General features: G+C 38.0%; 1 protein-coding gene across 1 annotated transcript in view; it reads right to left on the reverse strand.

The window, feature by feature from the left end:
* The window catches only part of PKIA (cAMP-dependent protein kinase inhibitor alpha), a 97911-nt gene extending 80823 nt beyond the window's left edge, over nt 1–17088 (reverse strand). Inside the window, exon 1 of the mRNA XM_070382216.1 lies at nt 16937–17088. The gene's annotated coding sequence lies outside the window, so the exon portion shown is untranslated. The remainder of the gene's footprint in view (nt 1–16936) is intronic.
* Between the last annotated feature and the right edge of the window lie 329 nt (nt 17089–17417).

Here is a 17417-nt window from a genome sequence, read left to right on the forward strand (position 1 = left end):
GCCACAACTGCATGGGAGTATGTACAAATTATCTGTTGATTAAGATACAGAACATGTCAGAGATTTGGAATTCCTGATAACCTTGAGTCAGAGCTGAGGTAAAAGCTTACCCGGGGCATGTTACCATTTTCTGAGTATATAGTGAAAGAAGAAGTTGATGAGAGAGCATGCAAGATTTTCCAGGCTCCAAATGGAGCTTGACTCATCTGCATGGAAATGGCCGGTGAAACATAGAGGAGCTCACTGTTCTGCCGGATTAAGCCCACCCTAGTGCATGAAACGAAACAGAAACAAGAGACTGAGGCCTCGGTTCTGAGGATCTTCACTCCACTTACCTGCTGTAATAGAACCAGGCAACAGACAAGAAAGAAATGTGGGAACTGCTGTTGTGCACCTTTAAATAAACACAGTGACCCTATGTAACAGAACACGGTTCAGTGAATGCTTAAATAAATCTGACCAATCAGAATAAGTCCTCCTTTCTTGGTGGAATAGCTTTGATGGAAATGGACAGAGCTGGACTTGGGAGTGCGAAATGGGTGCTTTCCCTCTTTTACAGGCTCTAAACTTCTTCAATTTTCCTATGATTTAAGCCTAATTAGAATTTATGTACTTTTGAAAAAGGGTAGGTATTAAAATTAAGTAAGCTGAGAGTGTTAAGTGTGGAAAAAAGATAATAAACTTAAGGTAGAATTATTACCATGAGAATTACCAGAACTGTTTTTGTTCCAACACTGCACCTGCCATAGCATTTTAATTAGAATTAGAATTAGATAGAAATTGACTTGCTGTCTCCATTTGATAATATTACCAGAAACTTCCCTTGAGGAAATTTAAAATTATTTATTCTATGTAAATCTCTTCAAGTCCTTAATTTGAACCTTATTATAAGATATAACACACCGTATCTACAAGCTGGCAAAATTCTGACAATTCTGCCACCCTTTATTCTTTCTCCTTTTCCTCTTTCCCTCCCCCTTCCCTCCCCCCAACCTCTTTCCACAAAGCTAGTTAATGGGCGTATGACAAATAGTAGGTATCAAACTCTTATATTCATTATAGGGGTTGGGAATGTGGAATCTCACAAAAAGAGAGACTTGATTTTAAACACATCTGCACCATACTAGCTGTATGACTATGAATAATTTAATCTTTCTGTGCCTCAGTTTGTGCATACGTAAAATATGTAATAATAGTGCCTGCCACTTAGGATTATTTTGAGGGGAAATTACAATTTATTTTTTTAACACGGACCAGTTTTTTTTTGAATTTGGTGTAATACTGCTTCTGTTTTATGTTTGGGTTTTCTGGCTGCGAGGCAGATGGGATCCTAGCTCATCTATCAGGAATTGAACCTACGTTGGAAGGTGAAGTCTTACTGGACTGCCAGGGAAGTCTTAATTGGTTGTAAAACAGTTGTTTAGTATAGATAAATCATAATAAGTATTATTTTTCACTTCTTTGTATATATAACATTTAGTATTGGGATTCATAGTCTCAGAATCGAAAAAATATGTTTAGCTAAATGGAGAAAAAACAATTGTTACAGTAATCATTTCTTTACTTCCTCATTTTTTTTTAACTGAATACAAGAATCACAATTTCTTAACATTATCTGTTGTCAATGAACAGTATAAGACTATAACACTATTTTTGAAAAGACATTGAATATTTGAAATGAAGAAAACTAAGAAATAGTAGTAAATAAACTTTTTATTTTACCAATCCCAAGTGAAAGATGAAGTTAATGATGATATACGTGAAAACTCTGGAGAAGTCATACAGAAAGAACCCCAACTACTTACAGCACACTTGAAATTCAAATGACAGTAAATGACTAATTCTTAAATCAAGAACCTTTCACTGAAATTAAAAACATAAATGCTTTCTTTTTCTTGCTTTCTGTAGGAGGTGAAAGTATTCAGTAGGTGTCAAGACTATTTTAAAAAGCAGGTTATAGTGATGATATTTCAGGAGCATAAAAATGCTAAGGCAGATCTCATAAAGATCTGTTTAAACTATGCTTAATAGAAACTTAGTGACTGAATGACTAACACACACAGAAACTTAGTGAATTACATTTCAATTGACCAACGTCCTTATAGGAGAGAATTTTCTGTGAATTTTAGATTTTGTTGCTGTTTAGTTGCTCACTCGTGTCCAACTCTTTTTAGGACTTCGTGGGCTATAGCCTACCAGGCTCCTCCATCTATGGGTTTCCCAAGAAAGAAAAATGGAGCAGGTTGCCATTTCCTTCTCTAGGAAATCTTCCAAACTCAGGGAAGACCCAGGAAACCTGGGTTTCCTGCTTTGCAGGCAAATTATTTACCATCTGAGCCATTAGGAAAGATACCAATGTCAACATTACGTCCATGCAAACTAGACTGGTATGTTACTTAACTCAGCATCAGCACTGTCATGTTTGTTCATTAAGCAATGCAGTCCTTTAGGTAAGAGGCATGGTTCTCTGTAGAAACTTACAGACACAAGATACACAAATGGGAACAGGGTGAAAAACAACATAGATTTTTTAAAAAAATTAAACCTAGGAACGTATCTAATACAGCCATTTCTTTAGACTGAACAAAGAAATTCATGTAAGTTTTCCTGGTTCAGGCTCCAGTGAGGTCTCTGGGCAAACTGGTAACTAGAACAAAAGTCAGGTCTATTTCCACTTTCTCTGAAACAAGTCCAGTTCCTACAGCACAGAGGAAAGCACTAGATTGGCCATGGCATGAAACAGGTTTGAAATCTGGCTGATACTTAATAACTGTGCACTTCTTAAATGGGCAATTTGCTAAATTTTATGAACTTTAACTCCCTCCCATACCCTCTGCTAAATGAGTATAATCCCTTTTCTACCAATTCTAGAGAATTAGGGTGGTCTGAAGAGACTATGTATGTAAAAAATGCTTTGAAAATTATTTAATGCTTTAAAAATATTATCATTATTATTTCAGGATGAGGGAAATCTCCCCCTCCTCTAATACATTCAGTGTTTTTATGACCAACTTAGGTCTTCCAGAGAGCTATGTAAAACTTGAACATTTTAACAGTACCTGACAATGTTTAGGAGAAGGCAATGGCACCCGACTCCAGTACTCTTGCCTGGAAAATCCCATGGATGGAGGAGCCTGGAAGGCTGCAGTCCATGGGGTCGCTGAGAGTGGGACACGATTGAGTGACTTCACTTTCACTTTTCACTTTCATGCATTGGAGAAGGAAATGGCAACCCACTCCAGTGTTCTTGCCTGGAGAATCCCAGGGAAGGGGGAGCCTAGTGAGCTGCCGTCTATGGGGTCGCACAGAGTCGGACACAACTGAAGCGACTTAGCAGCAGCGGCAGCAGACAATGTTTAAATATTAAAAAAAAAAAAATTATCCAAGCTGGCACATTTCTTCTTAAACAGTTCCAAAAGTAATGCATATATATTGCAATGAATTTGGAAATACAGAAAGAGATTAAAAGGCAGTAAGAATCACCCTGACTCTGTTTCTTGAGTTAACCATTGATAAATGATTTTTTAAATTTTCTTTAGGTCTTTTTTCTCTATGTATATGACACTGAAAACCAAGCTGTAAATATGCATTGTGTATTATTTAACATTCTCTTCTCACTTAACATACTACAAAAAACAATTTTATTAGTTTCTGTATTGTTTCCTATTCTAAGCATTTAAAAATACGTAATAGCGAAGGTTACCTGTGAGCTATTATATAAAGTTCAGCATATACTATAAATATATTAGGATTCATATGCTTTATCCCTATGTTTATAAGTTCCATAGACAATTCCAATATTTATAGTTAAAGACCATGAAAAAAATTTAGTATTTTTAAACAAAAAATAGTTAAATGGAGGGGATCTTCCTGACCCAGGGATCGAACACGTGTCTCCTGCATTGCAGGCAGATTCTTTACCATCTGAGCCACCAGGGAAGCCCCAAATAAAGACTACTTTATTTAAAAGCTGACATGAAACCTCTAGAAAACTTCCTTCTACTTAAGTGAGGTGGTAGATATATTACCAAAACACCACTGAAATACAGATTACAATTGAGTTTAAATAAAAATATGAATACATACCACAGAATTGTTGTCTACCCGTTATACTATTAATAACTGGTAACAGGAATATTATAGAGAATGATTGAATGTTAATAGTCATATGTCAATTACTAAGATCATACTTATGTGATACAATGATTTTGCAAAGGTACAGTAGCAAGCATCTGTGCATTTTTATTGTCAAAGGCTGCCTGCCAACCGGCAATTCATTTCATAGGCTATGGTCTAAATTATATCATTTACTGATAGCCAAGAGACATCTCAGTATGTCATTAATAGTGCGGAAGCTCTAAACCAGGGATAGTTTTGTCTCTATAATTTATTTGCAACAGAAGCTATTAGAAACCAGAATAATAACACTAATAACTTTCCAGTTAATTTTGACCCTACATCGTAGCAATTTCAACGGAAGTTAATATATTCATATATGGAATCAAAAGTCCTAAACTATATAGTATTACAATTGATGCAGTGTGTTTTTATGAAATATTACATGTATAATACTTCATTAAAATGATTAAATGAAAACAATATAGAAATGTCATATTTGTGTCCTAGAAAGGATGTAGAAGGCATTTCTGATAGTATAAGTTAATACATGATTAATCATACTTTTATTTATAAAGCATCCAAACATTAGACATCTATAAGATATTTCTTTACCATCAAGAAAATATATCCCAGAATTAATTTTAAAGTTTGCTTTTATTATGCTTATATTTTCTAATTGAGAAGTCTGCTCTTTAAGCATCTTTAAATCACAGAACTAATCAGAAATCAAGAGGAAACCAATAATCCATCTCACAGATTTGTTAAAACTTTGTATAAAACTGTTATGAATCTAAGAATGGAAAAAGTGAAATTATTAATCAACAAGTGGCTATTTTAAAAAATCTGGGTAATAGTAAACTACCTGGGTTAGGATGGTGAGGAAGATCAAAATGAATGTCAGACCAAATTTGCTTCTTTTACTTGAAAAAACTACAGTATTTTGGGTTGTCCTAATCTGGGACTATGTAACTGCCAATCTCATGTTTCTAGCTTTACTATGAGAGTGAATTTTTTTAGGTACAAGTATAGAAAGAAAACTAGAAAGTTCCTAAGTGCAGTTTCCTTCCTCCCTTTCTCCAACAAAATAAATGAGAAATACCTAACCAACAGATCTGATGGTTCCAAAAGGGGCAAGTCTCTATTCTGAAACACAATTCAAGTGAGAACATTCCAAATTAGGATTCTGTGAGATGCTAAAAATTATGGCGTGAAATATAGAAGAAGAAATTTCTAATGCACCATAAAATGTATTCCTCAAAACAAAAGAGATAATGGAAGCCCAAAGCATTTAATGGATAAAATATAATCAAATGAAAGAGAAACATGTTCCAAGCTGAAAAGCAGCAATACTACTATTCTCACATAAGTGTACAGTAGTTATAACCCAGTAAGATCAGGTTTAAAAACACTTAAATATGTATAAATCTATATATATATATATAGAAATAACATATGTAGTACCTGAAATATATTGTATTCATATAGTAAAGAATCACTTTAAAATTTCAAAAATATTCTTTTAAGTTTTGAAAAATACACGGTGAAAACATAAATTTTCTTTGCAAAACTTGACTCTGGAAACAAAAGATTATTCAAATGCTTCTCCAATAATTTGTTTATCTTAAATATAATCTTATATTTGAAACAGAAGACAGATGTTCATGAAAACAGACATGTATAATCCATACACATGTATATATATTAATAGACACATAAGTGATTAAATATAATTAACATACAATACACATAAAATACTTAACTTACTATATAGCATTACATCCTGATAAACCCATTGCTAACTGAAAATATTATAAATTGCAAACACTTATACGACACCCAGGGCTTCCCTGGTTGCTCAGATGGTAAAGAATATGCCTGCATTGCGGCAGACTGGGGTTCAACCCCTTGGTCCGGAAGATCTCCTGGAGAAGAGAATGGCTACCCACTCCAGTATTCTTGCCTGGAGATTCCATGGACAGAGGAGCCTGGTGGGTTTCAGCCCGTGGGTTCACAAAGAGTCAGACATGACTGAGCAACTGACACTAACGATAGTATACCCACAATCTACCAACCATCATAGTTTAGCATAGCGTACCTTCAGCATACTCGGAACACTCGCATTAGCCTACAGTTGGGCAAAATCAACTAATACAAGCCTACTTTATAACATATTGAACATCTCACTTGTTTTATTGAACACTACTGAATGTGAAAAACAGAATGGTTGTAAAGTGTGTCAGTTGTGACGCATGGCTGACTGGGAGCGGAAGCTAGCTGCTGCTGCTGAGCATCACCAGAAAGCATCAAGCTGCATATTGCAAGCCTGGGAAAATATCAAAATTCAAAAAATATTTTTTCCACCAAGTGAGTATCACTTTTGCACCATCGTAAATCTGAAGAATCGTTAAGTTGAACCATTATAAATTGGGGAATGTCTATATGTATAATTTCTGTATAATATTTGCATATACATGTATGCTCACATATATTTAAAAGGAATTTTCACTGTGTGCAACATCATCTGAAGATCAGATTATACACAAAATCTATGCATCAAGCCTTTGGTAACTGACTAATGAATTCAGCATTCGAACGGGGATTAAAAATATTGGTTTAGGAAGTAAGGACAAACTTTTTAAAATGTCTTATACTTTTTACTTACAAGAATAAGGTTAGGTTAGGTACACATGATTTGTGGCTTCCCAAGTGGCACAGTGGTAAAGAATCCACCTGCCAAATCAGGAGATACGGGTTCGATCCCTGGGTCAGGAAGAACTCCTGGGAAATGGCAACCCACCCACTCCAGTATTCTTGCCTGGAGAATTTCCATAGACAGAGGAGCCTGGTGGGCTATACAGTCCATGGGGTCACAAAGAGCTGGACACACTGAGCGTGCACGCATGTACATACTCACATGCACACACACACAGGATTAGACTCCTCCAACAGAAACAAATTACTGCCAATTTGGCAAGAGCTATTTATCACCACAAAATGCTCACTTGTTGAACAACTACAGCTCATATATTAAATGGAAGGTTTTTGTACTTGTTTGCTTAAACCAAAATGGTTCATATAAAAGTCATATAAAAATATAAAATTATGTGTTTTTTAAGCTAAACAAAATTGTTATCACACTAAAGCATGTCTTTGTACTAAAAGTAAAGTTGTTATAGGCAGGTGTTTCTGGTACTAGTTTTCATATTAACTAAGGCTTTATTTTTTTAATTCTGTTTAAAGGTGTTGCTAGTGATTGAATCTACTCAGTAGCACATAGCAATGAACAGTACTCCATTAAAATTCTTACATGTACGCTCTAAATTCTTTGAGATTCAGTAAAACAGAAAGATACCATATACCAAGATTTCTTTGTATATGATGTACAGTAGAGTTACAGGTTAATTTTCCTTTTTGGACAACTTAATGATATTGATTAACATTTTAAAAAACTTCAATAGTTACACATTTTAAAAAAGGGTTGGGGAACAAGGCAAATAGTGGGATTATCTTCAAAGGCTTTTGTTAGAGGAAGTGAATGTTAACAAGACGTTAGTTGCCCTCTCTCCAGAGTTTCAACATTGTATTACCAAAAAATTAAATTGCCAACTATTGCTTTTAAGACAGAGAACAATTCCCACTTTCTATAACATTAGCTTCTGAAGTCAACACCCATACTCAACAACCTTGATGTCATGTCTGATCATGAGTCAGTGAAAAGAGTGACTAGACATATGGTACGATTCAGAAAGAAAGTAAGATGCCAACTGAGTTTTCACAACTCATCCAATCAACTACTTGCAGAATTAAAAATAGAAGCTAAGTCTAATTCCCACAGCCTCTGCCAGATCAGAGCCTGACAACTTTACACTGCAGTAGCTCCAACCTCTCCTGCCACTCGGATTACCTTTATTGAGACACCTTCCCATGAAGTTCAGTCATTTCAAGGCTTAGTTTAAAATAGAGAGCAGTAGGAAGTGGTTCACAAAGTTGGGGAACAATTGTGGTAATGAGATCTCATTGTAAATTGCTCAGAAAAATTAAAAAGATAAAAGCTGGAAACATTTATTAACCCTTACTATGTTATAAATTCTTCTTTATGTTACCTTCTTTAATCTTCATGACAACCCTATGATTTTCCTGTTTAAATGTCAAGAAACAACTCAGAGTGGTTAAGTAACTTATCCTAAGTCATAAAGATAGAAAACAGTAGGGGTAGGATTCAAACTAGATGGGGTTCAAGGTCCAAATTCATTTCCTGAAAGACATGATTGGGACATAAACGGTAGCCCAAACTCCCCAAAATAAATAAAAAATTAAAGAGAGAAAGGGAAGAGGAGGGCCTAGTAGCAAACCTTGAAGACAATGTTTAGAACTTTTTGATTGATCTTAAAAGTGACCAAAAGCTAGCTGCCTGAGAGTTTCAAGAATAAAATTGTTATTAAATCAGACAAACAAAAAAACTCTTTTATTTACAGTCACACACTTTGAAATCAACCAGATTGCTTTCCTTCCATTAACACTATACTGCCATTTTATTTCATTTTCCATTTCATTTATTAAGAGGTAATTCAAACACAAGTATTTTACCTGAACAGTTTATTGATTTTTTTTTTACTATGATCAAGATGCCAATCTTCCTCCCCTTATTAAATGGACTTTTTAATATCAGCTTATTTTAGTGTCAGATTTTAATTTCTGTAGTGAAATAGTGACTTCACAAATACAGAAATCTTTATAATCTTTAAAATTTGACCGGCTTTAAATCTGAATTTGGATTTGGTGAGTCTGGTGGATTATTCTCAGTGCCTACTGGGTACAACCAATTCAAATTCAACATTATTTCTGCAAGTCCCAGAAGCATTAAATTTTGTGAATGGAGAGAGAGCATTAGCACCCTGGTTGTTTTTCACTACACTTTGATTACCGGAGAACCCAAGTGTGAAACCTCGTGGACAGAACTGTCAAAAACGGCCTAAAGACATCACTGACTTCTATTTATTCACATTCTGCAGTATACAACAAAAGGAATAAAGCAGGTTTTGCTGCTGTTACTGTTGCAATGACCAAGAATCCTCAGTCTCATGCTCATCGCAGTGCATTAAGATATGGGCTTGTTGATTACCTAGGCCAAAGTTAGAATGCTTGGTTTAATGAGTGCTTGATTAGCCAGCAATAAGGACAAAAGTACATAGGGGAAATGTTTGTTAACAGGTTCCTCCCTCCCAATCAACTAAAGAAACAGCATACTTTAAATATTGCTGTGAAATGTCTAGGGTGTGTCTGCCTGTATTCTTGCAACCCTTCACCTTTATGTAGCTTTTCAAAAATATGTTATAACATGTTGCTTCATCCTTGTCCTTTTAGCATGTTAATGTCTAATTAAGTAAAGCATGATGCAATCCCCAGCAAGCTCTGTTTCTCCTTTCTGAGACAATGCAAATCAAGACAGCCTTCTTCTAAGGAAGGTAGTTAAAAGTTTTGCCAATTGTGTTCACACTTCAGATATTCCAACATTATGTAGTTTAGCTTAAATAAGACACTCGCATCTTTGGGATTTCGTTATTTTGTTTCAAAATAAAGTTTAAAAGATACTGTAAAGAGAAACTAAGAAAAAAACAGCAAAAGATGTACCATATTGCAGGTACTTAAATATGAAATAAGGTAGTTTTAGATTAAAAATTCATCTTTTTATTTTTAAAATTAATCTAATTAAAATCTTAGATTTCATTTAAAATTGGCTAAAATGGTAAACTTTATGTTATGGGACATTTTACCAAAATAAAAATAAATTATAAAATAAAGTAAAAATTTACCTCATATTAGGTATATTATGAAGTTTCCATAAACTTGCATTTATTTTAGGAACTTATACAGCTATTATCATATTTTGGGACATATAAAGAAAACAAAGTTTCAATAATTTGGTCATCTGATGCAAAGAGCCGACTCATTTGAAAAGACACTGATGCTGGGAAAGATTGAAGGCAGAAGGGGATGACAGAGGATGAGATGGTTGGATGACATCACCGACTCAATGGACATGGGTTTGAGCAAGCTCTGGGAGATGGTGGAGGACAGGGAAGCCTGGCATGCTGCAGTCCATGGGTCATAAAGAGTCGGTCAGACACGACTAAGTGACTGAACAACAACAAAGAAAGCAACAGTTTAAGTAGCCTTTTTTTGAGTATTTTCTCTCCATCTTTCCATCTCTCTCTGTTTTTTCTAGGTTAATGATCTTCTCACACCTGTCTGAATACTAGCATCAGTAGGAAGCAGTTAGCTCATACTGGTTTCCTTAAGTATCAGCTAAAAACCTTAATGTACTTTTATACTGGTAATTGTTTTAGAACCTGAGGGGTATGTAATTTCTTGGAAAAAGCAAATATATTACTGTAGTATAGCATTATTAGAAAGAAATACTAACTTTCAGGCAGACATACATCCATCCTAAGGAAAAGTAATATATTTCAGAGTAGACTACATCACTCAGTTGCTGGCAATGCTCTTCCACATATTTGGCAGTATAGTACTCCAAGTCTGAGGGCTGTTTCTTTTTTGTAAAAATGATTTTGATTGGAAAATCCTAAATAAATCATTTGGTATGTATAACATTTAGAACTCCTTCTGGGATTTCTTTTCTATGAATCAAGGTTCTTTGACTCACTATCCTCCTTGGCACTTGCTTCCTAGTCTTCTCAGCTACCTTTGTGCCAATGCTAGTGAAGAGTTCTGATTTCAGGTCCTAAAGCTGGGTTAACAATAAAAGGAGAACCTCATCTCATGTACCAGAAATATCATGTTGTGAAAGTAAGCCCAGAGTGTGGTGACATCACCAAGGTCATTCCTGGCTCTACTCGTCCTCACAGGAGGAACAACCAAAAATTATTTGCAAACAGTACACTATTTGAGAGAAGCCTAGAACACAGAGGTAAGGCTGAAGCACCTTTGCACCACAGAGACCATGACAGACTGTATTAGACTACACTGTTCCTCCCCCAGGCCAGTGGAGCACCACTGAAGGTCTGGTTCCTCCAGTAGGAGAAGAGAACTGGGGGACAGCAAGCACTGCCCCTAACATTGGGGTAGCTTTGTGGGAGCCACTACTCTGATCTGCTCCACTGGGTTTGCAGGGTAATCTGCAGGGCTTGACTACTGAAAGCTGGACTGTGATGAAGGGGTAAGGGGCATGCAACAGCCAGCACATGGATTGTGACAGACAGAATTCATACCTGCAGTGCCCAAGTAATGATCACAACTAGTGTCTTTGTTCATCTCTAGAGCTAGGTTAGGGTGCACTACAACCAGGGAAATCAGAGGGGTACAGATCCACCTGATTTTCATACAGCCCTAGAGCCTGCTTTGCCTACCCCCAGGGAAAGAGCACAGTCACAGCCTACCAATGTGGACAGTGTCTTCCGGCCATCTGAACAAAAGGGCTGGCAATAAATCATTGAAGCTGTGTGGTCCAATGGCACGCTAACCAAGAGGCAGGCAGACAGAGCAATCACCCCAAAGCAAAGAGTCCCAGGTGTGGAGGGTTCCTATACTATGCTTAGGCAGGGAGATTAACTCTTAGCCAAGGCTGAGAGTAGCTCCCAGCTCCTCCCAACTGGGGCAACTGTTTAAGAAATTAAGCGTAGCTAGAGTGGCCCTTCCCCATCTCCACCCATCCCCCCATCTCCAATCTGTGAAGGGAGTCTTCCTGCCCCGAATGACTAGAAGGGTTGGTGACAACTCCTAGAAATTGTGTGGCCCAGCAGTCAGCAAACCTAGAGAAGGCACAGCTGATAGTTTGCAAAAAAAAGCCAGTGGCCTTGTTCAGTCAGAACCTGATGCGTGGGTCAGGTTGAATTAAGACAACAAAAGAGCTTTACTGTCTTTAAAGTTGCTTCTCCTGCTGCTGTGCCTGGGCAGGGAATTTAATTCATAGCCCTACTCATCACTGGAAAAAAAGACTTCAGTCTGAGCAACCAAGAGTCTAAACAGAGCACATGGGAAGCTATATAGCCCATTCAACAGCCCAAGATACAGTGGCACTTAACCCCCATCTGCAAAGCAAAACCAGTGTCTTCATCTGACCAGGGAATTCAGTGCACACTCTTGCCTGACTTGGGTCCCCAGACAGTGAGCTATATATATATAGGTTCTGTGTGCTGTCCTGGTGTCCTGCCAAGAAACGAATTCATACCCCATATACTACTGAACATAATTACCAGTAAAGTCTGGAGGAGGAGCCAAATTAATCAATATCCATATACCAATGTAAGGAATCAAGGATCACAAAAAATTAGGCAAATATGACACCACCAAAGGAAACTAATAACGCTCCAATAAATGACCTTAAAAAAGTAAAGATCTAGGAACTGTCAAAGAATTCAGAATAATCCTCTTAAGGAAGTTTAGTGAACTACAAAAAAAAAAAAAACACAGACAGCTAACCGAAATAAGGAAAAATAATAGTGAACAAGACAAGATGTTAAACAAGGAAATAGAAATATTAAAAACAAACAAACAAGAATACTAGAATTAAAAAGTACAATAACAATAACTGAACTGAAGAATTCAATAGAGTATCAAAGGTAGATTCAACCATGCAGAAGAAAGGATCAGCAGACTAGAGGATAAGACACTAGAAATTACCCAATGAAAGGACAAAAGAAAAAGAATAAATGATATACATGTTATGGGAATTCCAGGAGAAAAGAGAAGAAGGAACACAAAGTATATTTAAAGCAATAATGGTTGAAAACTTCCCAAACCTGGGATGACAAATGGATACCAGATCCATGAGGTCCAAAGAACCCAAACAGGTTGGACTCAAATATGGCTACATTGAGACACATTGTAATTAAATTGTCAAAATCAAAGACAAAGAAAGAATTTTAAGAGCAGCAAGAGAAAAGAGAAAAGGTACATATAAGGGAACTCTGGGATAATTGGATATTCACATGTAAAAAAAGAAACTGGACCAATAAATCTTATAACACTCACAAAATTAACTTGAATTGGATTAAAGACTCAGGTGTAAGACCAGACACTATGAAACTGCTAGAAGAAAGTATAAGCATAAGGCTCATTGTATATTACAGGGGTCTTGGTAATGACTTTTTAGATAAGTGGAAGTTTTGTTTTATGATGCTTACTATGTTTTTTAATATGGATGAGCCAATATACATTTAAGGGCATGTAAGTTCACAATAACTTTTGCTGAATATGACTATTTGAATGTACTTTCACTATTTATTCATTATATAAGGATTTTAAACAAGTAAAGTGGTACTTGCAGACATTATTTAGAGCCTAACTTGGCTTTTGACTTCCAAGGTAGCACAGTAGCAAAGAATCTGCTTGCCAATGCAGGAGACGCCAGAGATGCAGGTTTGATCCCTGGGTTGGGAAGATCCCCTGAAGAAGGAAATGGCAACCCACTCCAGTATTCTTGCCGGAAAAAATTTCATGGATAGAGGAGCCTGGTGGGCTACAGTCCATAGTGTTGCAAAGAGTCAGCAGAGCTGAGTGACTAAACACACACACACACACACACCCAACTTGGCTATGAGAGTAGGTGGATATACACCCCTGGAAAATAATAACTAATTTCTTCACTAAAATCAAATTGCTGAGCATCTAGTTTGCATATATATAGCTAAGCACTGTATTATGAGTTGCAGGTAATAAAAAGTTGTTAGTCACAGACTCTGCTCTCTATGGCTGTTTTACAAGAGCAGATCATGTTCAAACTAAAGGGCAGACCAAAATGGAAAATGCCATAGGAATTCAAACAAGGGAGAAACACATCTGAGACACAAAGGAACGTGGGTAGGCTTATGGAGAAGGCTTCATGGAAGAAGCAGTATAAGATGTGAGTAAGTTTTCAACATGCGAGTGAATGGAACAAAGACGACATAGGGGTGTGATGTCATGGGGCACATACTGGAATAAAGACTACTTGGTCTAGGCTGGTCATGGGGTAATTTAAGGGGATTTGTAAAAAACTAAAAAAAAATTCCATGGTCAGAGGAGCCTGGTGGCTACAGTCCAAGGTGTCACAGAGTCAGACATGACTGAGCATGCATACATAATGACAACAAAGTTACAGATAACACTGACCACCCACCAGACTAAATACATTTTTACTTGATTGGAAAGCAACAGACTGATTTCAAATCTATCTTGTCAAAACTACAAAGCATTCCTACAGTTCATTTAACATCTAATAGTGCACACCCTTCTATTTGATGTTCCTCCTCCTTAATACCAGGCGATTATTTTTTCCTTTCTCTGGGAAACATTTTTTAAAAAAAGAAATAAAGTCATAAATCAGTTTCAGTCAGGATATCACACAACTGTTTCTTCCCAAGGCTTTGAATTTAGAAACTTTCCTCAGAAATTGTTTAAATGTAACAAGGTCCAAGTTCAGAAATCCCTTAAATTTATTTATCTTACTTAGTTGCACTACAATAGGAAATTCTATTTTCTATCTGGTTTTCTTTCTTCCCTAAAGGCTTCTCCAACCGTAATCTATAACTTAGTGCCTCATCTCACCTCTAAAATCACTGGCAGGTAAGATGATTTTAGGCAGCACCAGTGCCCTAGTCCTGACCCACTTCTTGGCAAACAATTCAGATTCTTCAGAAACCAAGTAAAAGACACTTTCAATTTCTAACCATCATTAGCATATTTTCATGTGCTATCTTCAACATAAATATGCCTCTTAAAATTACAGAAATTTTTATTGTACTTAAGATCAATTGCACTAACCTGTATTTCATAGACCATGGGCTATTATTTTAAAAATGAAATATTATTTACTATGCTTTTCACTTATTATTCAGAATAATTATTCATATGGTTAAATACTTTACAATTAGGTATGAAAGGTCGTAAAAGAAAGGGGTTTGCTGTTTTTGTTCTTTGTTTCCCTGTCTAGTTGATGTGCCTGTGTCAAAATTTCAGAATCTTGAAAATTTAATATCTCAAACCCAAATCACATTCAACGGATAATAATAACAACAACAACAAGACAAAAAATTTTCCGGTCCAAAGGTTTTCATGATTCAGAGGAACAGTTCCTGGAGTGGACCACTCGGAGTGAAATTCCACCCCCCATCCCTACTCCTTCTGCCTCATATACTGAAGGTAGGAACAAAGAAACCAACTCAAATCTTTCCACAGTGTATTTATAAATAGAGAATCTGTAAACAGAAAAACAATAATGATATATAATAGAGGTAACATGATTTTGCAGAACCAGTATCTTTGTCTAAAAGCCGTATTAAAAAAAAAAAAAAAGGTAAGCAGAGGTCAGTTTTTTAGCTATAAAACCCTGGTCCTCTTTTTCATTGATCTCCTCTCTCAATGTGTTAAAATTGCAGGGCTTCGAAGTCAAACTGTCTCTATAATTTCAAATGTAAAGAGAATAAATGTCTTTCTAAATAGAATATTATTAACACAGACACCACAGTTCGGCTTATTTCAACTGTTCTCCATCGGGGAAGTGGCACATTTGCAATTCCCATCACAGCCATCTTAACCATTTAACAGAATATCATTCAAATGCACGTCCTTAGGTGGGCCACAGGAATGGGCACTTGAGCTCAGTAGCAAGGCGTCTGTGGGGAAATCCGAGGTCGGAACCCCTAAAAACTTGAGGATGCCCCAATAACCCGAGGCTTAGACTGGCCAGCTCCCCTGGCTTTCTCACTGCCTGTGGGGAAAGCCTCCGGAAACTCTTTTGAGGTATTGGGGGAATCCTAGGACAAACGCAGTGCTTGCTTTGGCCGGAGGACTTGCTTCATATCCTACCCAGCTAGGTGTCTCACAACCTTCTACAAAGGCTTCAAGAAAAACGGGATAGGCTGGCATTCACATCCCTACTTTCCACCTATTCTTAGGCACAGCAGCAAAATACGTTAGGTATAGCTAGCTCTCTTTCTCACAGCCCAACGGATTCTGCTGTCCTCGAAACCCGTCTAGGGTAGCTGCAGTGACTCCAATGAAGCGAGTTATCGGGAACCATGTTGGTACTGTACTGAAAGGATTATTTTCATGCCCTGTATTTGGGGGAAGGACACAAGTAACAATCCAAACGTGGTGGAGGGCAATGCCCTTTCTGAGTCCTTGACAAAATCAGTCATGGAAAAGAGGTGGTGGACAGGGGCTGACAAGAGCTGGCCGGTGGATAGCCACAGCATCCACGGGGGGTAAAAAAATCAACTAAATGATTGACAAGAGAAATGAAGGGAAAAGTGGAGACAAGTGCTGCACAACCCAACCTGAACTCCAGAAGGCAAGTTTCACCTCTAATCTGAGACTCTTTCTAAGGGTTAGGTGTTGAAGCGGGCGTTTGACGTCGAAATGTACATGGAACCCATTCTGAGCACTGGAAAGGGGGAAGACGGAGGAAGGCAAAAGAAGAGGGAAGATTTTCTATGACTTCTCCAGGCTCCTGCCAAGGACCTGCTGCTCACAAACCAGAAAACACCCAAGCGAAGGTTGAAGGCACCAACGTTAAAAGTGCAACTCAAAATTATTTTACATTTTGAATATTCTTTCAATATCTAAGTGAGTCTGGCATTGCAACGGTCGATTATCTTTAATAAGAATATAGAGACTGACCGCCTTCTTTGTCTGCCCAAAAACACCGCTCCTCCGATCCCAAGCACTTGATTAACATTTCCAATTGTTGCTCCTTCACCCCAATACAGAACGCAGCAGGGACAATCGCCTTCTTCCCAGGGTATCACAAACCCCATCATTAACCAAGCGCAGAGCACCGCGCAGCGGGGCCGAGGCTAATGATAGCCCGGCAGCTTACCTTCTGGGGTGCGATCGAGGCAGCGCACGTCCCAGGCGTCCGCTGCCCCGGGTTGCAGTGCCGCCGCGCCGGGCGCTGCGTGGTCAGCTCGGCCGGCCCCCACCCCACCTGCCAGCTGCTGCAGCCGCTCCCGCCGCCGAGCTCCGGCCGCATGAAGTCATCCCCCGCCCCGGGCCGGATCGCCACACTCCGCGCCAGCCGCGGGGGGAGAGGGACCTCTCCCGATTGCGGGCACCCGCGCCCAGAAACTGCGCCCGACAATCTCCCGGGTTCCCGGCTTTCGGATTATTTTCTATGAATTCTTTTTACCGAAGAAGGGTCGCCGGAAGGTGGACCGAGAGAGAAGAAGCCGAGAGACTCTCTCTGCAGAGCGCCTCTCCCCCGAGCGCTCCCCTGTCACTGCCGCCTCATGGACAGCTCCATTCCGGCGTGTGGGTTTCCCACCCTCTTCATCTTCCTTATCAGTATTGTTCATTTTGCT

Source organism: Bos mutus, chromosome 14 (genome assembly GCF_027580195.1).
Source record: "Bos mutus isolate GX-2022 chromosome 14, NWIPB_WYAK_1.1, whole genome shotgun sequence".
In the NCBI taxonomy this organism is placed as follows: Eukaryota; Metazoa; Chordata; class Mammalia; order Artiodactyla; family Bovidae; genus Bos; species Bos mutus.